The sequence below is a fragment of the Nicrophorus vespilloides genome, unplaced genomic scaffold (assembly GCF_001412225.1).
Source record: "Nicrophorus vespilloides isolate i.1.1-1 unplaced genomic scaffold, Nicve_v1.0, whole genome shotgun sequence".
NCBI lineage: Eukaryota > Metazoa > Arthropoda > Insecta > Coleoptera > Silphidae > Nicrophorus > Nicrophorus vespilloides.
The window spans coordinates 29,304-47,538 of NW_017096746.1; the positions used below are offsets into that span (position 1 = coordinate 29,304).

At 31.1% G+C, this 18,235-nt stretch overlaps 1 long non-coding RNA gene across 1 annotated transcript in view; it reads right to left on the minus strand.

Moving 5' to 3' along the window:
• Positions 1 to 359: 359 nt before the first annotated feature.
• The window catches only part of LOC108558042, an 83,541-nt gene continuing 65,665 nt past the window's right edge, over positions 360 to 18,235 (minus strand). Inside the window, exon 4 of the long non-coding RNA XR_001890883.1 lies at positions 360 to 433. This is a non-coding gene — a long non-coding RNA (uncharacterized LOC108558042). The remainder of the gene's footprint in view (positions 434 to 18,235) is intronic.

Below are 18,235 nucleotides of genomic sequence, written 5' to 3' on the forward strand. Positions count from 1 at the left end.
TTAAATGGTTAAATATCTGGTATTTAGGTAATTATAATCCTTTGAGGGAATAAACTGAAAGTAATATATTCTTAAGTAAATCTGTAAAAAAAAAATCCTTTAAAAAATGAAAGAATACTAAACAAACAAATGCACAATCGCTAAAGGGAATAGTGATGATATTGAAAGGAGGCCGTAGACGGAATGTAATAAAAGTTAATATTAAAATTCTTAATGCCAAATTAAACATGGAATCTGAGAGATCAGAGCCATTTCTACCGTCTCCATCTACGTACTCCAAACCATTTTATAAATCAACCGTGGGCAAAATTCTTCCTCGCCGCTTCTGCTCCTTCTTCAAATATTATTTACTCTTACCGTGGAGTGCTTTCAAATACGCTTTCCCAGCATTTATCATCTGCCTTGCGCCAGGATTGAATTTATCCAGGATGTTCTGTAACAAAAAGTGGAAAAACAACATGAGATGAATGGCTTTTAAGTGGTAATAAATCGCTTACGAATCATATCGTTCGGCGAGCAAACAGACTCTCTCCACAACCACTCATACATTCATCCAACCATTTCACATAAACCAAGAAAATATAGGAAAGAAAAGTCGCACACATACTCAGAGGCATTGAAAATTAAGTTTTCGCGCTTTTTGCAGTTAATTAGAAGAAGTGCTGAGTATTCTTTGATTTCAGTCCATCGAGGTTTTTGGGCCTCGAATTAGCGTTGCTCCCTTCGGACGATGCAATGAAAGGAAATACGTCAAAAAAAATCTCATAGCTCTCATTTCCAAGGGATTAATTATACTAATTAGGGAATCGCTTTTCCCCGGCCAATTTTCATGTTTTAATTGCGTCTACTTGGTTTTTGAACACAGCAAATGAAATTTATTTAAATGGTATATAAACTTCATTCAACTAATTATGAATATAAGCTATTTTCGCAGCCTTTCAATTTTGGAATTGCACAAGTTACAATTTAAAATTCTGTCTCTTCATTAAACAGTAATGTTTTAGCTTTTCTAAAAATAAGTTTGGAAAAAACAGGAAATATGTTAGGCAGAATTCAAATAGATAATATGAATTCTTCATATACATTATCAAATATACATTATAAATACCTATACAAACTGACATTATTATACGTTCATACGAATATTTATATGTTAATTCCGTCGGACAAGCATAAATAGTCATGTACGTATTATCGAACTGTGATCACTTCATGTTCGATAATACGTACATGATTATTTAATATTATTGTGTTAATGAAATGAAATAAATATAAACTCAATAAAACTTGTTATTTTATTTGCATTTGCAAGTATTGTTTATCATTCTGCTAATATTATTCTCGCAGTAAAATATACCGTGATCGCAATAATGAACTAGGTCTGCGCGTCGAAACGGCCTTTGCCCGTGTCATTTATATTTGAATGTAAATAGGTTCAATGAAATGAGTAATGAAATATATCTGTATTGGTAGGAGCAGCAGACGACACCACTATGACCACTCGGTTTTATATTCTTGCAGTGCCAAGTTTACATAACTGCACGGATTGTGCAGATAAGTAAATTGCGGCCGATTTTCCCAGCGCAATCTGCATGCGATATTTACATGCGAATGCGACGCGCCCCGTCCAACGTTCGCCCCGAATGGAACATCGAAATGTATAAGCGAATTCTGAATAAGGCGAAATGAATGCAATAAACTGAAGCTTATTACTATTATTCTTATTATTATTATCCCCCATCATCACATACAACGTTCTATACACCCGATGTTTTTTTTTAATTTTCATTCGACACTGAATCTATACCTAGGTGTGGCATATCTACACGTAGCCAAAGATATTTTATTTGGCGATTACATTCCGAACGAGTAGAACATACAAAAAAACGAACAAACAAGCTCACTTTCAAACGCTATCGAGATTAGCTTTTCACCTACCGCAGGTGGAATTTCTAGGGATCATTGAATCGAAGGTGCGGTTTTCTATAAGCTTTTTCATTATCGACAGATTTATTCAGTATTATTTTACAGATCGAATTTGATAGCGCCATAATTCTATCACATATTTACCAATAAAGTATCGTAAACATTCTTTTTTTCTACATTACATAATATAAATTACTTATATGCTCTGATATATGTTTTTATTTCATACTATTGGTGTAGAGCGACTTAACCATTCGGCTATTAGTCGCAATATTATTGAATACATGCATGAGATTAAAATTTCTGCTCAATATAAATCAATTAGTATTTTGTTTAACATCTAGAGATAACGATCATAATTATTGTTTTAATTAATTCACTATCTAACTCTATATTTTTCTTGAGATATAAATTCACATTAAATTATTTCAAGGATCTCAATTTTACATCATACGTAACTCTGAATCACGCATGTGAGAGAGAACGTATCAAATCTACCGAAAGATACTGACATCATGTTACCGGTGGAAAACTCATTCGCCGTGTTCCGTGACCTCCGACCGTGGAGCCGTTTTATTCGTTGACTTTGTCATGGCCATCTTATTAAGACAAGGTGAGTACACGTTTTTAGAACAATGGCATTACTTTTTTTTAATGGCACGTTTAATATAACGTTTTCAACGCTTCTTTTCACAAGTTGACCCTATTGACCCAACACAGCCTTGGTTTTTTTTTCATATGTTATTATATTTTACAACGTGAATATTTATATACCCAATGCAATTTTCGGTATGTACCAAAATTTAATTAGATACATTATGTTAGATTACATAATATAAAATATATCAGCATTTAATTTTGTATATAACTAATATTTAATGAATTGTATAACATACATTGAAAAAGTAAACAAAAAACTTTTTTGGCTTCAATACAAAATATAAAGTCAATTTTAAAATAAATTAATATTTGCACCATTTGTCATTCAAATAACAACTATTACCCAAGTTACTTAACTCAGTGGTCTTCGTGCGGCAACCGGCCCTGATGCTAATTTACACGTCCCGCGAATTTTAATTACAATGTTTATAGTATTAGAAAAATATAGCTTATGTGTAAGAATGCTATTGAAGGTAAAAGTGAATAGGTTGGAGCTAGGTCGGGCTAATAACAGGGGAGGCGCCAAATTTTTTTAATAAATTAATTTTTATACCATAATAAAATGTATCTATATTATTTAATATATTAAAACAACAAAAGGTAAGGGATGCGCGGAAACAAAATCGGGGAGGCGTATTAGCATAAAGGTTGGAAACCGCTGATCTAGTTAAAAAAATCGGCTTTCAGATCTTGCATGCAATTTGAGTTTGACTTAATTATTATAGTTGTTAAACATCACTTGCTGATGAAGAATAGATTTTTTAATTAGAAAATATATTATTACTATATAAATATGCACTAAAGATTATTTACAAAAAAAAAAGAACTACTTATGATTTGATTGAAGTTTTGTAATTAGTATAATTATTAGTTATAAGTATGTCGGGTCTCTTTGGATCTTCGTCAAAGCGGTGAAAGCAAATTCGAAATATTGATGTGAAATTGCAGTTCTGTTGGCAAATTTCAATCGACGAACAATTTTGGAATCAGGTTAATTGGGCAAAATCATAATGAAGCCTCGTTAAAATAAACTACTAAACTTTACGAATACATCCATTTGCATTTCGGCCACACGGACGAACGTTGATTTTAATTCGCAGCCCATTCACGGAGTTATGTCGTGTTTTAAGAGCCGAAAGTGTTTCGTTCATTGTTGCGAAACGCCTGTAAATCCTGGTGGCAAATTATAAGTTATGCAAACTGCTTTAAATTCCCGCTCTGTCACAGATCGAGGAATACATTAAGTGTGTATTAACCTTTCACAAAATAGAAAGAAAAAATAACAACAGCAACAACTCAAAAATGCTACCGTGTTATTTACACATTCCGAAATAGTTTTGTTGATTTGAAAGTGAACTCCAGTCTACTCTAATCCATTTAGCCCAAATCTGGTGGTGACCTTGCTATGAAGTAAACTAATTTTTTACTGCTTCTTATTTCTGTAATTATTATAATTATGTGTTCCATTTCCTGTTGACCTTAAACTTGGGAAATACTTTATTTATATGAATCGAATTTTTAGTAGGCGAAATCCGTGGGCAAAGTAGGTCAACTTGGAAGAAGTGTCTGCGGTCAATGAGACAATTTCCGAGATAAAGTGATTTATCTGCGATGATATTTATTCCTCCCACGATACTATTGACGCCTTCGACGCATTAAAACAAAGCGTGAAATTGTATTGATTTTGTTTCCTGTTTCTTTCCCTTCCTTATTGTATTACAATGAAATGTTACGATAAATGGCAGCTGTTGACCTACAAGTTTCGGGGAGAAAAATTGGGGGAGCCGAAAGGAAAACAAGAATATGCAGTCGCGAAATGAAAGCCTCCTTCTTCCTCTACACTCGTGCAGCAGATGGAGAAAAAAGAGAAGAAATAACCTTTTCCAGCTCTCAAAAGGAATCCTCAGAAGAATAACATACACCGCCTCGGCAATCAAAGTCGATGATGATGTGAAATCCGATTGACTCTGTGGCATAAATGCATTCGTTTTTTTTAAAGAGATCCCTTTATCTTTAACCCTTTTGTGACGCTGAAGAGCATCCATTATTACGTTAAGCAGACGCACATAATATTTAATGGATGCCTTCGTAGAATTATTTAAATTAGCGGCAGATTGCGATTAGGGCGTCCCAGGATATTGTCCTGAAAGGTATCCGTGCGCGCATTTCGAATTTGTCAGTTTGAAAGTCGGATGCCGTGTCATAGTTTAAATTGCAATTTCATATCAATTTGGATTATCGATCGGAATTATAATAACGTGCGATAGAGGGGAAAACGATGCCACCGTGTAACTACTGCAAACTCAGTTATCATTGCATTTTCCAGTCTTGCATAAGTTTACATTATTCATACATCATTCCATTATTCATATTTCCTATTACACTATTGAATTGCCTATACATATTTTGGTTTGCAAAACGTTTATTTTTTATCCATTTTTTTTTCTTTCATACAAAATTATCGCTCAAACATTATTTTTAGAGTTATTTCTATTGAACTATGTAATTATTTTTACATGTTATGATTAGAATGATCATCACGACGATTCAATTAGAATTTTAGAAAAAAAAAAAAAGCATATCTTTAATACAAAATATATCTATCAAAATTAGCAGAGATAAAAATTGAATATTGTAATTAAAATTTTATATTAGAGAAATATCTAATATCTAATTATTTTAAATTAATTAATAAAATTTTAATTTCAATATCATCAATTTGTATGTATCTATAATTTAACCTCTTATTTAGATGTTATTAAAAGTCATAAAAATAAATAAATCTAACCAAATAATACAATTTTGTTCATATATCAACAAAACAAAAACTCATTATTCATACATTATAGTTGTTTATACATATTTTGATTATTAAATATTTTTTTAGAAAAAAAAAACATAGATTAATATGTTAGACAATTATGTAATTATTTTAAATAAATTGATAACATTTTAATTTATATAACACTTTAATAATTCCATTTTGTTCGTATTTCAATAATATATTTTGAAATAACAAAAGCTCATAGAAAATGTATATTTAAATAACAATATGAAAATTTTATGATCAAATTTTACAAAATATAGAAAGTAGAATGAGAGAAAAATAAATTGAAGAATGTAATGCAATCAACAGTTTTACTTTGTTGCAATATTTTTTTAAATAATTAAAATATAAACAAATGAACAGGTTATGTTTTTTATTATGTTTGTGATATTTTTACGTTTTTTACATGTTTTTTTTTTAATTTTTAAAGTGTTTTAATTTTTATTTTGAATATATCTATAATATTATCTAGCATGTGTCCTTCATTGTGGGGATAGTAGCTTACATTAATGGAGTACAAATGATCAATTAAATTCTAATGAACATACGTTTAATTAATTATATATTTGTTAGACAATTACGGAGACACTAATTAATGATTGTAATTAAACACACAATTTGCGATTATATTCAATTGATTTTATAATTATGTTTCCTGTTATATTAATCTTAGTATTTTAATTCAAGTAATTATTTATAATATATTATAATATTATTCATATAAAATATTAGTAATATAAAGGAATACACTAGGTTATTTTTTACAGTTATAAACTCAGTAAGTTTTATTTCAAGAAATTTACCAGAATTTTCTACACAAATAAATATATGTGAAAATGTATTGTATGAATGGACAAATAATATTATATAATTTTATTAAAGTGACTTATAAAATAGTTTGTTTTAATATTTTATTATCAATATTTTAACATAAAAATTTATTATAATATGGTATTTTATATTTAATGATTATGATTTTATAACCTGATTAAAGAAGTATTAGTTGTCAAAATATAAAACCTAACTAAAAAAATTGATTTTTTGGAGGCGAAAAACCTCAAAATATTTCAACTTATAATCTAATTTTACTTTATTAGTAAATATTATAAATAGCTAAATTATTTTTATATTTATTAAGATTTTATGAATATTTTTTATTTTTTAATAAATAATTGGAAGAAATAGTCTTATTTAGTGTTTTCTTATGATTATTTCAATAAATCTAAAATGTATTTAAAGTTAAAAATGCGAAAGAACGTTTACATGAAAGTCCAAAATTATTTATTTACCTTTCGAGCAATGTAACTACTGTGCAATAAATTCTCGAGTTTGGAATTAATTACATTCCTGGGCGTTTATAAACAAATTTAAATGCAAATTCCTCAACATCCTCACCCTCTCGCCCCCTTCTGCAAGCGAAATTTTTGTGCGTGTACCGAGAGGCTGTAGGAAGGAAGGTCAAGCGTTAATTACAAACCCGCCTATGCGTAATAACCTAGCAATTACAAGCCGAAAGCATTTAATGAGGATTACACAGAGGCGCCATCGCGAATGTCTTTAGTTAATTGAAAAACTGCCAGACTTGGAAGGCATCCAAAGATGTGTCTCCTGTATTAATCTCAATTAAATTTTATTGTCCGAACCGGATTTCCCCCATCAAACCTTGTTAAGCACAGATATCCATACTAATAATTGGATTGTTTGGAAAAATAAATCATTTGTTTTCCACCTAATCCTTACGGTGCAATTATCGCTTCGTATCGTGAATGCGTTGTGCAACTGTTTAATTAAGTTTCATACGTTGGAAATTAGTCAGAGCTCTCGTCATGCCGTTTAATTGTTTAGGGATTCTAATCTGCCTAGTGGCACGGGGGCTTAGCCAGGGGTCAATTAACCCGGGCTTAACTACTTATTCCTCACAAAACACAATTGGTACGCGCTTTAGTCTTATGTAATACTCTTTTTAATTAAGCGAAATAAAATGCTTGAGATGTGAATAATCCAAGAGGAAGATTGGAAATGCATTCACCTTTATAAGGCGCATATTGCGCTCATATACAACACTCATATCTTGGCGTAAATCATGATTAGAAAGTCGGCATTTTCAGATCCCTTTCGAAAAAGGTACTATAGAAAAGGAGTGCCCTTTTAATAAATGGGTATATTCATCAGTTTTATGCGAGGAACAATGATGCGGTATTTTATGGGATATTGCGAAAAGCCGAATTTGCATTTTTAACGAATGCATATATTACTCATACGTAAGATACACTTCTTGATGAGTAAGTTCTGTGGGCGATGTTGTGACTGCAATATATCCTCCCAGGACAGTCCAAACTTGTGCAGCTGATTTAATCCGCTAATTATTATTTAGTATTAAATGTCATGCATATTAATTATGCCTCGTTAATGTTACAAGATGCGTTGGATTGGTCTGAGTACGTAATTACAATTTATAGCGATATTTTTAATTTTATAAAGTTTCAGCAATTCTATTTCCGAATGGATAATTTGTTTTATATCTTTCGACAAAAATACCCATGGTCAATAGACAAGAATTTTGTTAATTTAAAACATTAATTATCAAATTTTATTATTATGTTAAATCTCATAGTCCATTAATTAATAATACTGTATCTCACATACAGTATTAAGTATAACTTATAAGTTCATATTTTAAATAAATTACGTAAATTGCCATATGAATTAATGCCTTTACTATATTTCAAGAAACACCTTATTGTTCATACTACTGCTTGATCATATATTTATATATATTAATTTGTACCAGCGATTCTAAACATTCTTGGTTCGCGACTCGCTTTTGCACTTAAAAAAAAATCTGCGACGCCGAAGAAAAATGGGTATGTGTAGAAAAACATCCTGGATTGATCTGTCATATCTTAAAATGTACGTTGAATGAAGATTATCTATAAAAGCATTGTATTTTGCCTATTATTTGTAGGTGGGTAATAATCAACTAAATTTACTCGGATACTACAGTATGATTTAATAAACATATTTGTTAATCAGAACAATTAATCAATATAATACGAGTATGCTTTGCAGTAGTTAACTAATATTTAACATATTAGGTAAATAGAAAATGGCATCCGCTGTTTGCCTGGTATTTGATGAACGAGTTATATGAAATATAAAAGCAAATATTTGGTGTGCGTACGTGTGTAAATGTTGAAATTCTATTCACGAACGTTGGCAAATACCATTATTTTGGTTACGCATTAAAACTTGGGAGCATCCAAAACATCATCTCTTTGAAACAGAGCTATTCATCCGAAATTACCACCGAACCACCGCCGCCGCTGCATACCATCCACCATTCCATTTCGGAAATGGAATAAAACCATAGCAGCCGCTCGCATTACGTAACACGCGTGAAACAACAACAACAGGTTGCATTAGTGTTAGTAGTAGCCTCATTTAAATGGCGGGCACCTCTACATACTTTCTAGATTACCCAGAGGAAACATAACAATTTTACTTTCCAACTTCTAATTACATCGAATATTTAATGCGGAATGAAGAAGTGCCACTGCGCCAGGACCTTTTGTGCGTGCTCGAAATTTATTCGGATGCTATCGAAGAGAACCGTTCAGTATGCATGACGGATATACCACTTTCATACGGAATTTTGCAGAGCGACGACTACTTCCTTTCTTTCTTTTTAACTTCTCGCGCTCTTCCTAGAAATTGCACCAGAAGAATAGCACTATGTTAGACCATAAGTTATTTGACGGAACGAATTGTGTTCCCTCGTGTAATGAGATTGGTTTCGAGCAATTTCCAGTCACGGCCAGTTGGTCGAAGCTCTCTCAATGGCGCGATAATTCTGCATTAAGCATCACAATATTGGTCTGATTACCAAATTTCCAACATCTGCATAAAATTCCTTGCATTGCTTACTTTACATAGAATTTGTCTGCACCATAAATATAAATTATATCTATTATTTAGTATGAAACATAGTTGACATTTTGTCATATATAATTAGATCAGTGATTGATACCTTTTTGTAATTAGAAACAAACTTATTTACAATACAACTAGGATACGTTTCTAGACGACAAATGCTAAACGAGGTCTTACTGTATAATAAACATTATTTATGATTCTTACGTTGTTAATTATAATAGAAATAATAGACAAGACAAGCTAGGTTTCATACACAATAAAAAAAACAAATTAATTGTGGCTCGTACTCTATTCAACTTTCAGCGTGATGTGGGCAAGGTCTAAAAAACGGATGATTTATGCACTCTATATGTACATTGTATACGAGTGAATTATAATTTTAATATGAAACCGAAGGTAATTAAATTTTGAATTTTATTAGTTCCTCATTCTTATGTAAATGCATATGATTCACATATGAATCAGTGCAGTTTTTAGATTAAGATTTATACCGGAGATAAATGCAAAGCAGGAATGTACATATTATTTCGGTTATAACATTCTTAGGTAATTGGGTATCATACGTTTTAAAATATAATACGATTAATATTAATTACACGTAATTACATGGTGTAATTGATTACGTGTAATGTCAAGGTCAATTCGAGGTATAACTTTCATCACAGAAGTACAAATTAACGGATATGTTATGAGTACCAGTTCGGTTTGACACAATTTTCATAAAAAAAGATTGATTATTAAATCGGATTGAATTAAGATTAATTTATTTAAAATTATTAATGTTGAAATACATAACATAATTCATATGTACGCACCTTAATTTGTTGCCAAAACATATATTTAGTGTTCTAAAATTGTATTGACAGTTTATTAATTTTACTGTCTCCTTTGTATGGATACCATATGCATTTTAATAAATTTTACATCAGTGATTCCCAAAGTGGTTTATGACAACCTGCAAGGGGTCTACGTCAGCGAAAAAAAATTGGGGGTCCACGAAATGAAAATGGGGGTCCATGATAGTGGATCTCAACATACACTGATAGTACCTATTTACTTACATTATACTATCTGATAATATAAAGACATATACATTATTTATAAAAATAGCTATGAAGTAAAAAAAAAATATATATGTTTATAAAATTGTGTAAGTTGTGGGATGTAGGTATTCGCTTTGTGGTCGCAATACATTTTGAACTTGTAAAAACCTGCACATAATGATATACCAGTATCATCTTGTTACAAGCATACGCGCAGTCTCAGAGCAAAGATCTTAATAATTATAAAGATGTCCCAATATAAATAATAAATTTACAAAAAATCAATATCAGGTAAGTAGGAGGTTTACCCAAAACCGAAAAACATGGCAAGGGTCTACCACACAAAAAAGTTTGGGAACCTCTGATTTACATTAACCACCTGTTGCATATTTTTAAATTTATAATTACTTTTCGACATGATTTATCCTCTTTAAAAGTAATATCAATTAATTTAAGAATGAGAATGATGAAATTTCATCTGTGCTTACGCAAATGTAGAAACAATTGTTTGGTGTAATGTTAGTATATCAGAATTATTACGTAAATTATATTTCTCTGTTCAGTACTTTCTTATCGTGTAATTATTTTACTTGAGAAAAGGACAATGTTTTCCAAGGAGGGCAGCATTAAAGTTCTCATGGTCACTAGGCACCAGTTAAGGGTGGGGGGTTATTCAGGTGTCGGTATCTTAGCAGCTGGGCTCCAAAAAAACCTCGTGGGCCCTATATATAGTTTTATATAATAATATTATGGATTAATATTACCTAAGTTTATTAAATTTTATTATTATTTAACAAAAATAAATCAAATTATACCTAACTAAATACTGGTAGACAACCCTTGTCATTTGAGTTGTCAGATTATATAAATTACTTTATGGAAATTTGTAAATATTGGTGTACAAATTACATAGTTTCGAAACTAATCATTTTAAAGCTGTAAAAATTTAAACTATAGGAAATGTCTATGCAATAGTTATTTTTAGTGCGTTGTTGTCAGTGTGCATGTAACACTTGAATTTATTAGCAGATGAAATAAAAAAAGAACATGCTTTGAAGTATTGTGAACGCTCGAACATACCCAATAGACACAAATTAGCACTTTGCATGCTAACACACACACACAGAAACTGCATAGTCGTAATTTACAACAATCCCAAGTATCTTTCGCATGCGATTAGTTACACCACTGACATTCAGCAAGAACAAATAGAAGGACTGAGATTGTTCCTACATATGGCGACAAGAAGAAATGATATTCCTGAAATCCGAGCTACGTTTACATCTCTGAATGGGCTCAGAGCGAAACCGTAAGAGTAGGATCCAATTAAAGCGTCGACTTTAATTGTCCGATCGGCACTTAGGCGCTAAAAATCGTTACGTAACGCACGCCGGTGCGGATTGCAAAATATGTAAATTATTTCACGCTTCCCTCTCGCTGGAATGGCGCTATTGTAACAATTTCATCAGAAAATTGTACAGCCGATCTCCGTGTGTGAGAGCCGAACGTGCTCAAAGTTTATATAGAAATTATATTGCAGACAATCGCGATGTGTTTTTACATTCAATTCCATTACGCAATAAAATGTTGGTTTTATTTTGCATCGAATGAGAATTTTCCACAGTTCGCCGCGCAAATTGTTTAAAATAACTGAATCCGTAAGTGTGGGCATTGCATTGCTAATGTTACTTAGGCAATGCAATTCATTGCAGACATAAAATACGAGATATAAAAAAAGACTGTAATAAAATAAGGTAATTCCTTTCTATTCACTATATTTTAATGTAAAATAGTAATTAATAGACTTCTCAGCATCTCATTTTATTTACATTATGTTTGAACAGATTAGATCACTTCTGAGTTATAGCATTTCCTTTGATCTAAGACATAAATGATAATTTCATTAATGACATTTAATTAATTGAAAAGTACTTAATGTGAACGTACCTTAATAAAATGACTTTCAATTATTAAATAAATATATAAAGAAGACTTATAAACCTTAATTGAATATCTACCTAAGATACTAAGCCTATACCTAAAATATTAATTCAAAGAAAGGTTTAAGTCTTTGGGCTCAAGTACTATTATCAACATGTATAGTAAGACTCGCTCCAATAAGTTCCAGCGCTAAATGAGTAAAATAGCAAACATTAGTTCGTACTCAAAAGCGCTATCAAACTGCATGGGAGTATCAAAGCAACAAAATCGTATGCGTAATACTAACCGGAGCAGGGGTTAAGCGGGATTTTACTGTATTCACAACATATACATTGTGTATCCTCATGATATATCATATTTATAATGAACTTTGATTGAAGTCCTTACATTATTTGTAAAATTTTACTTTTCTGACATATTACGAACGCACCTTAATTTTTATTTTCTAACAGACTTTTCCATATTAATCTACTATGATTTTAGATAGGCACAAACATTATTTTTGTAAAATAAATGGATATGATCTACATCTTTATATGATATTGTCTTGTCTTAAAAAAAATTGTTAAATATATTGCTTGTACTAGTTTGTTTTTCAACTTTAAAATATTATATTATTATATGAACTAAATACAATGAAACAAATTGATATGAATAATAAAATATAAACTGAAATTTATAAAAAGTAGTAATCCATCATAAAGTTTCATTCATCATAGTTGAAATATCGAAATGTATTTGTCACCTGTTGTCACTGAAAAATAAAAGTACTTGACTGTCGTGAGATTCCCATTAACGTTGAAATTACTTGAACAAGACTAAATTGAAATTGAAGAGGAACTGGTGCAGAGTGAAAGCGGGGATCAATTTCTTCATCTTTGTTCCGGACGAACTGGAATTTAGTGAATCAGAAAACTCGTTAGAGCACTTATAATCAATTACAATCGAATCGTTAATTCGATACATTTTATATTTCTCAGATTTTACTCCATGATCAATCAAACTGAATTATATACTCGTCGTTGTTTTATTTTGCTTGCCTCGTCTTCTTCGCCGTCGTAATGTATGGTGTTTGGCGAAAACTTCCGTAATTCATTATGAGAAAATGCGACAGGTATAAAAGTATGAAACAGTGATCAATCTCCTGAAAATGTAGTACATTAATCGCTGGAATGTCAGCGAGTGGAAACGTGTGCACGTTAAATTTCATACATGCAAATATTCTGGAGTTTACGAAAGTTCTGAAAAACCTAGCGATCTATCAAAGACCAGCAGCAGCAACACCCTTCGATCAGACTTATGCGAAAAAGGCTTTCCGGCCGATAACACACTTCCGTGAAGATTAAAATTGGTAGATGGACGAATAGGAAAGTTTCGGTTCCGTTGACCGAACTTATATGGGATATGTGTGTATTGGGAGAGAAAACTTTTCAACTGGAATCAATTTGTTGTCAACATTGCAACAGTGCTTTTAGGTCAAGTAAATATCAAACACTTGCTAAGTATTACACAAAATTGCCTCAACAGTTTGGTAGATAAAACCTATCCATCATGGAATTTTGCAACTTTATTGAAACAGGACAAGACTTTTATAACAAGTTAATTACATTCCCAGAATATCCATGTAATGGTAAAATAGTTTTACAAAAGACACAATTTGAAAGATTAAAAGCTTCTAACGGACACAATCCTAATAATAACTTACAAAGTAAACTATCAAGGTTATTCAATTTTAATTGTTGACTTTCCTTACAGTTATCACCATTCGTGTTATGTGAATTTTTTAATCGCGTTAGATTGAAACCGTGATGTAAATGTAATGTATAGTACTTACAGGTATGCCTGTAAATTTATAAACTCTGACAATAAAATTGCAGTGGATTGCCTCAACTGTTTGGAAAATAAAAGTTATAGGATTTTACAATTCTATCGAAATTGCTTCACTTATTATATGCACATAATTGCAAATTCAAGTAATTTAATGACATGGAATTTGCAAATGTCTTCATAATAACTTAAATCTAAAACGAAACGTTGATTACATAAACATCTTCTAATTGAAAAGCAATGAAAGTAATGTGACTAAAATGCCAGATCGAATAAGGCTTTGATGAGAAGAAAATGATATTTTATCGTATTGATGAAAACCTATGCAGGACTGAGACGTTTAGCAAACGGTAATTTGCAATACGTTATGGTTAGATGATGGCGATCGATCATTCCAAACGTTATGAAGTAAAGGTTATAAGGCACCATGCAAATGGCCTTGTCCAATTTCGCAAAGAACAGCAGTATCCACTTCATAAATGAAAGTGTGTACTCGTGTATTTATAAATATTGAAAAGTAATTAGTTTCATTTACGAGTCACCGACCTTTATCCTACACACACATTCATATACAGCCGTTTCCACTTTCTTGCTCCACTTTGAGAGCCAACCACGACTACATCAAACGCGCTGTGTTCTTTCTCGCGCGAAACAACTTTTCGAAAAGAACGCACGCAGGAACAAAATAAACGTCTGCAGACTCACATACAATCATGAAATGTATATTCTCGGTAATTCAGTACGTACAATTAAACTGGTTTGAAATTTGATCTGAAAGGTTAAATTGAATAACGAAGCTCGATAAATCTATTAAATAATTCAAATATATAAATACAACAATATTGCGGCTTCGATCGAACGATTTTTTTTATAAATTAGAAAATTTGAAAACAAATTAAATTTAAATTGATAAAAAAATCTAACAAATTACTTATTTTTATTATACATAATTGATCTTAATGTGAAGTTTATTTATATGTGGTTTTAAGGTCCTAAAATGTAATATTTGTCCAGTTTCAAACAATCCGGGATATGGGCGGTACCCGCACAATGCGAGTTATAGTTTTATTGATAATTTATATTTAAAATATGTAATAGTCTAAATATTATAAAAAAAAAGGTAAAGAGACTGCTGTCAATAACTATTTATATTGCCTTAAGGCGCCGTAACAAAAGCGCACAGTAAAATAATCACGTCAAATGCACGAGTATTTGTATGTATTTTTAAAATACAAACCTTAACCAGCTGAGTAGCGGAGAAGGTACTAAAGTGAATATGGAAATACTCATATCAAATTATTTGAATGTACAACAAAAATACATCCTGGGTGCGTTGTGTAAATATTTATATTAATTGAAAATAAGTTAACAATTTTTTGGTAAAATAAAAATGCAAATGAATACATTTGAAATTCTATAATACACTGTTGAAAATTATACATTCAAAAAAGGATGAAATCGTACGTAAAATATACTACTCATACATTATTCAGATGAATGATATTCCATATATGTTCCATTTTTTCATTATTTTAAAATTTATTGAAAAATCTTTATCATTATTAAAATATTCGTAATTTATTTAGATGATCATTAAAAAAAGATATTTAATTTATTATTGACCACAGTCTTTCCATCTGTTAGTCACCAGTTAGTATATCAATAAGATAATATGATTGAATTGTCTATTAGTTATTTCAATAATTTCCGTCTTTGGAACTAGTAATTGATGTGAACCTTTAAAGTTTGAACTAGTTCTTTTCTTATTATTTTATTGGTACTTCTTTCTATAATTACTTTTGTTCTATACTTACATTTATAGTTTACTTAATTGAATTTCCCTTGTTTATATTTAGTTGGTATATCCAAGAAAACTTTGCAATCTTCAATTATATAACTGTCATACAAATATGTTGTTTACCTCTTTCTCATCATCAAGAATAAAAAAAAGTTTTAAAGAAATATATTATAAACATCAACAAATTCACTTACAGTATATATATAAAATCTAATAGATATATCTAAAACTTATGTAAAGAAATTGTTGTTGGTTTTATTAAATCATTTGATTAGTATTAATATAACTTCAAGAATATCGAATAGTTGAGACGCATTTCTCAACTTAGTATTTAATCAATACTCGGATAGCTCCGAATATGCAGGTAGGTAAATACCTATGACGAATAAACTTCCTAAAGTCGAAGGGTTTGAGCAAGACCGCAACTGACAGATGTATAATGCGTGCAGGGACCGCAGGAGACATGGTTTAGGGATCTATCTTCGTACCTTCATTAGCTTTCACAAAAGATAATTTCCTTTGTGAAGATATATTATATATTTTTAATTATGTATTATAATATATTATAATTATTATAATATATTGTGAAAATGAGAATTATAAATATAATAAAATGCATGTTTTTGTGGATATTATTATAATTATTTTAACATTTCGTTACAATGTACCATCTAAAAAAATAAATTATATTATTACTTTCTGTTTAAAACAAAAACTGGTAGTGAAGAAAATCTTGTATGTAGTAAATAGTTGTTTATGGTCATTGCAAATTTAAACAGAAAGTATCAAACAAATTTGAGTTTACGCAATCGTATCAAAACTAACGAACAAGAAATCGCATAGCGAGGTAGAAATGCATTAGTTAAAGTAAGTAAAAGGAATGTAATTACAATATAAAAGTATTTCGAAAATATTACGTCCAAGCGAAATAATTAACGTAGTTTCACCAGGAAACCATTTTATTCGGTAATCGATTAGTCTGATCTGATTAAAATTGCAATTTTATATATATAAATCGAGAGCGAGTAAAAAAAAATAAATAAAAGCGGTATGTTTCGGTATGTTTATGTAGTTTCGTATTTGGAAAGCCGTTTTATGGTTTTAATGGAATTCCGAGTGAGGGGAGACAAGAGGAGAGGATAAAGTGGGAGATACGAATCAATTTGGATCAGGCTAATTCGAGTCCAGCATTGGGCAATGCGTCACAGCAGACGATTGTTCGATTGAAGCTGTGCATTAATTTTATAATTATTCCGTGAAGGCAATTCAGGGATTTGTCAATGGATTGTCATGGAGAAGTGTGTCAGCTCGGAATTCTTCACGCCTGCATTGTGTGTCCCACATCGAGGCTGCACCTTCTTTCAACAAACAACCGAAGAGATCAGCCTCCTCCTCTTTTTGCTTGGCTTCACTGGGTTCAGCTCACCACAAAATTATTACTTAAAACGATTTTCACAATCGTAAATAAATATTAATAACGTTTACGTTAACACTCGTACCAACTGTTCGAACGGCCTTGTCAGATTTTTTTTTATTAAATCATTCAACCTATTACACAATCGATCGATCAATAAATGCAATTGCTAAGATGGCCGAATAGCGGAATGCCTTTGTCGCGGATATTTCAGGAATCTTTATGGGCCATTGTAATTCATGACATACACATGCTGAGAGAAATTGGAAGGAAGGGCACAGAAAAAAAGGAATGGCTACGCTGTATCCAATTGCTGAGATTCGTGCGAAAGACGAAATTCTGTTATCCGGATTTGATCTCTGCCAACAGCAGTCATTCTTCTACTTGTGTTTTTGTCTGTTTGATTTTGTTTTTTCTTCTTCTGTTGGATGCGGTATTTGTTCAAAAAGTAGATATAATTCCGTTGTTGGTTGCGATACTCTGGCAGACACACCACGCACAATGAGAAGAAACTTTGGTCCATATTTATGTCTCGCTCTATTTAATTAAACTAGCTCGAATTCCCCTCGGAATCTTCTTACCAGTCTCCCCAATCCCAGACTCGGAAGTTCGCCACTCGGCGCATAAAGGAGAAGATATCTCCGTCTTGGCATTATCTCCGGCAAACATAAATATCACATCCGACGTTAGGTGAAATCGGAAACTTTTTGGGTAATTTGCGGATAGATGATGACAATAAATTTAATTATATTTCATAATTAGTTTCGAATAACGTAATTACAGACAATGTAATAATAAATCATTTGTTTTCAAATTTAGTTGCATCATTAATAACATGATACAGCAATACTCGCATAGTGCGTATA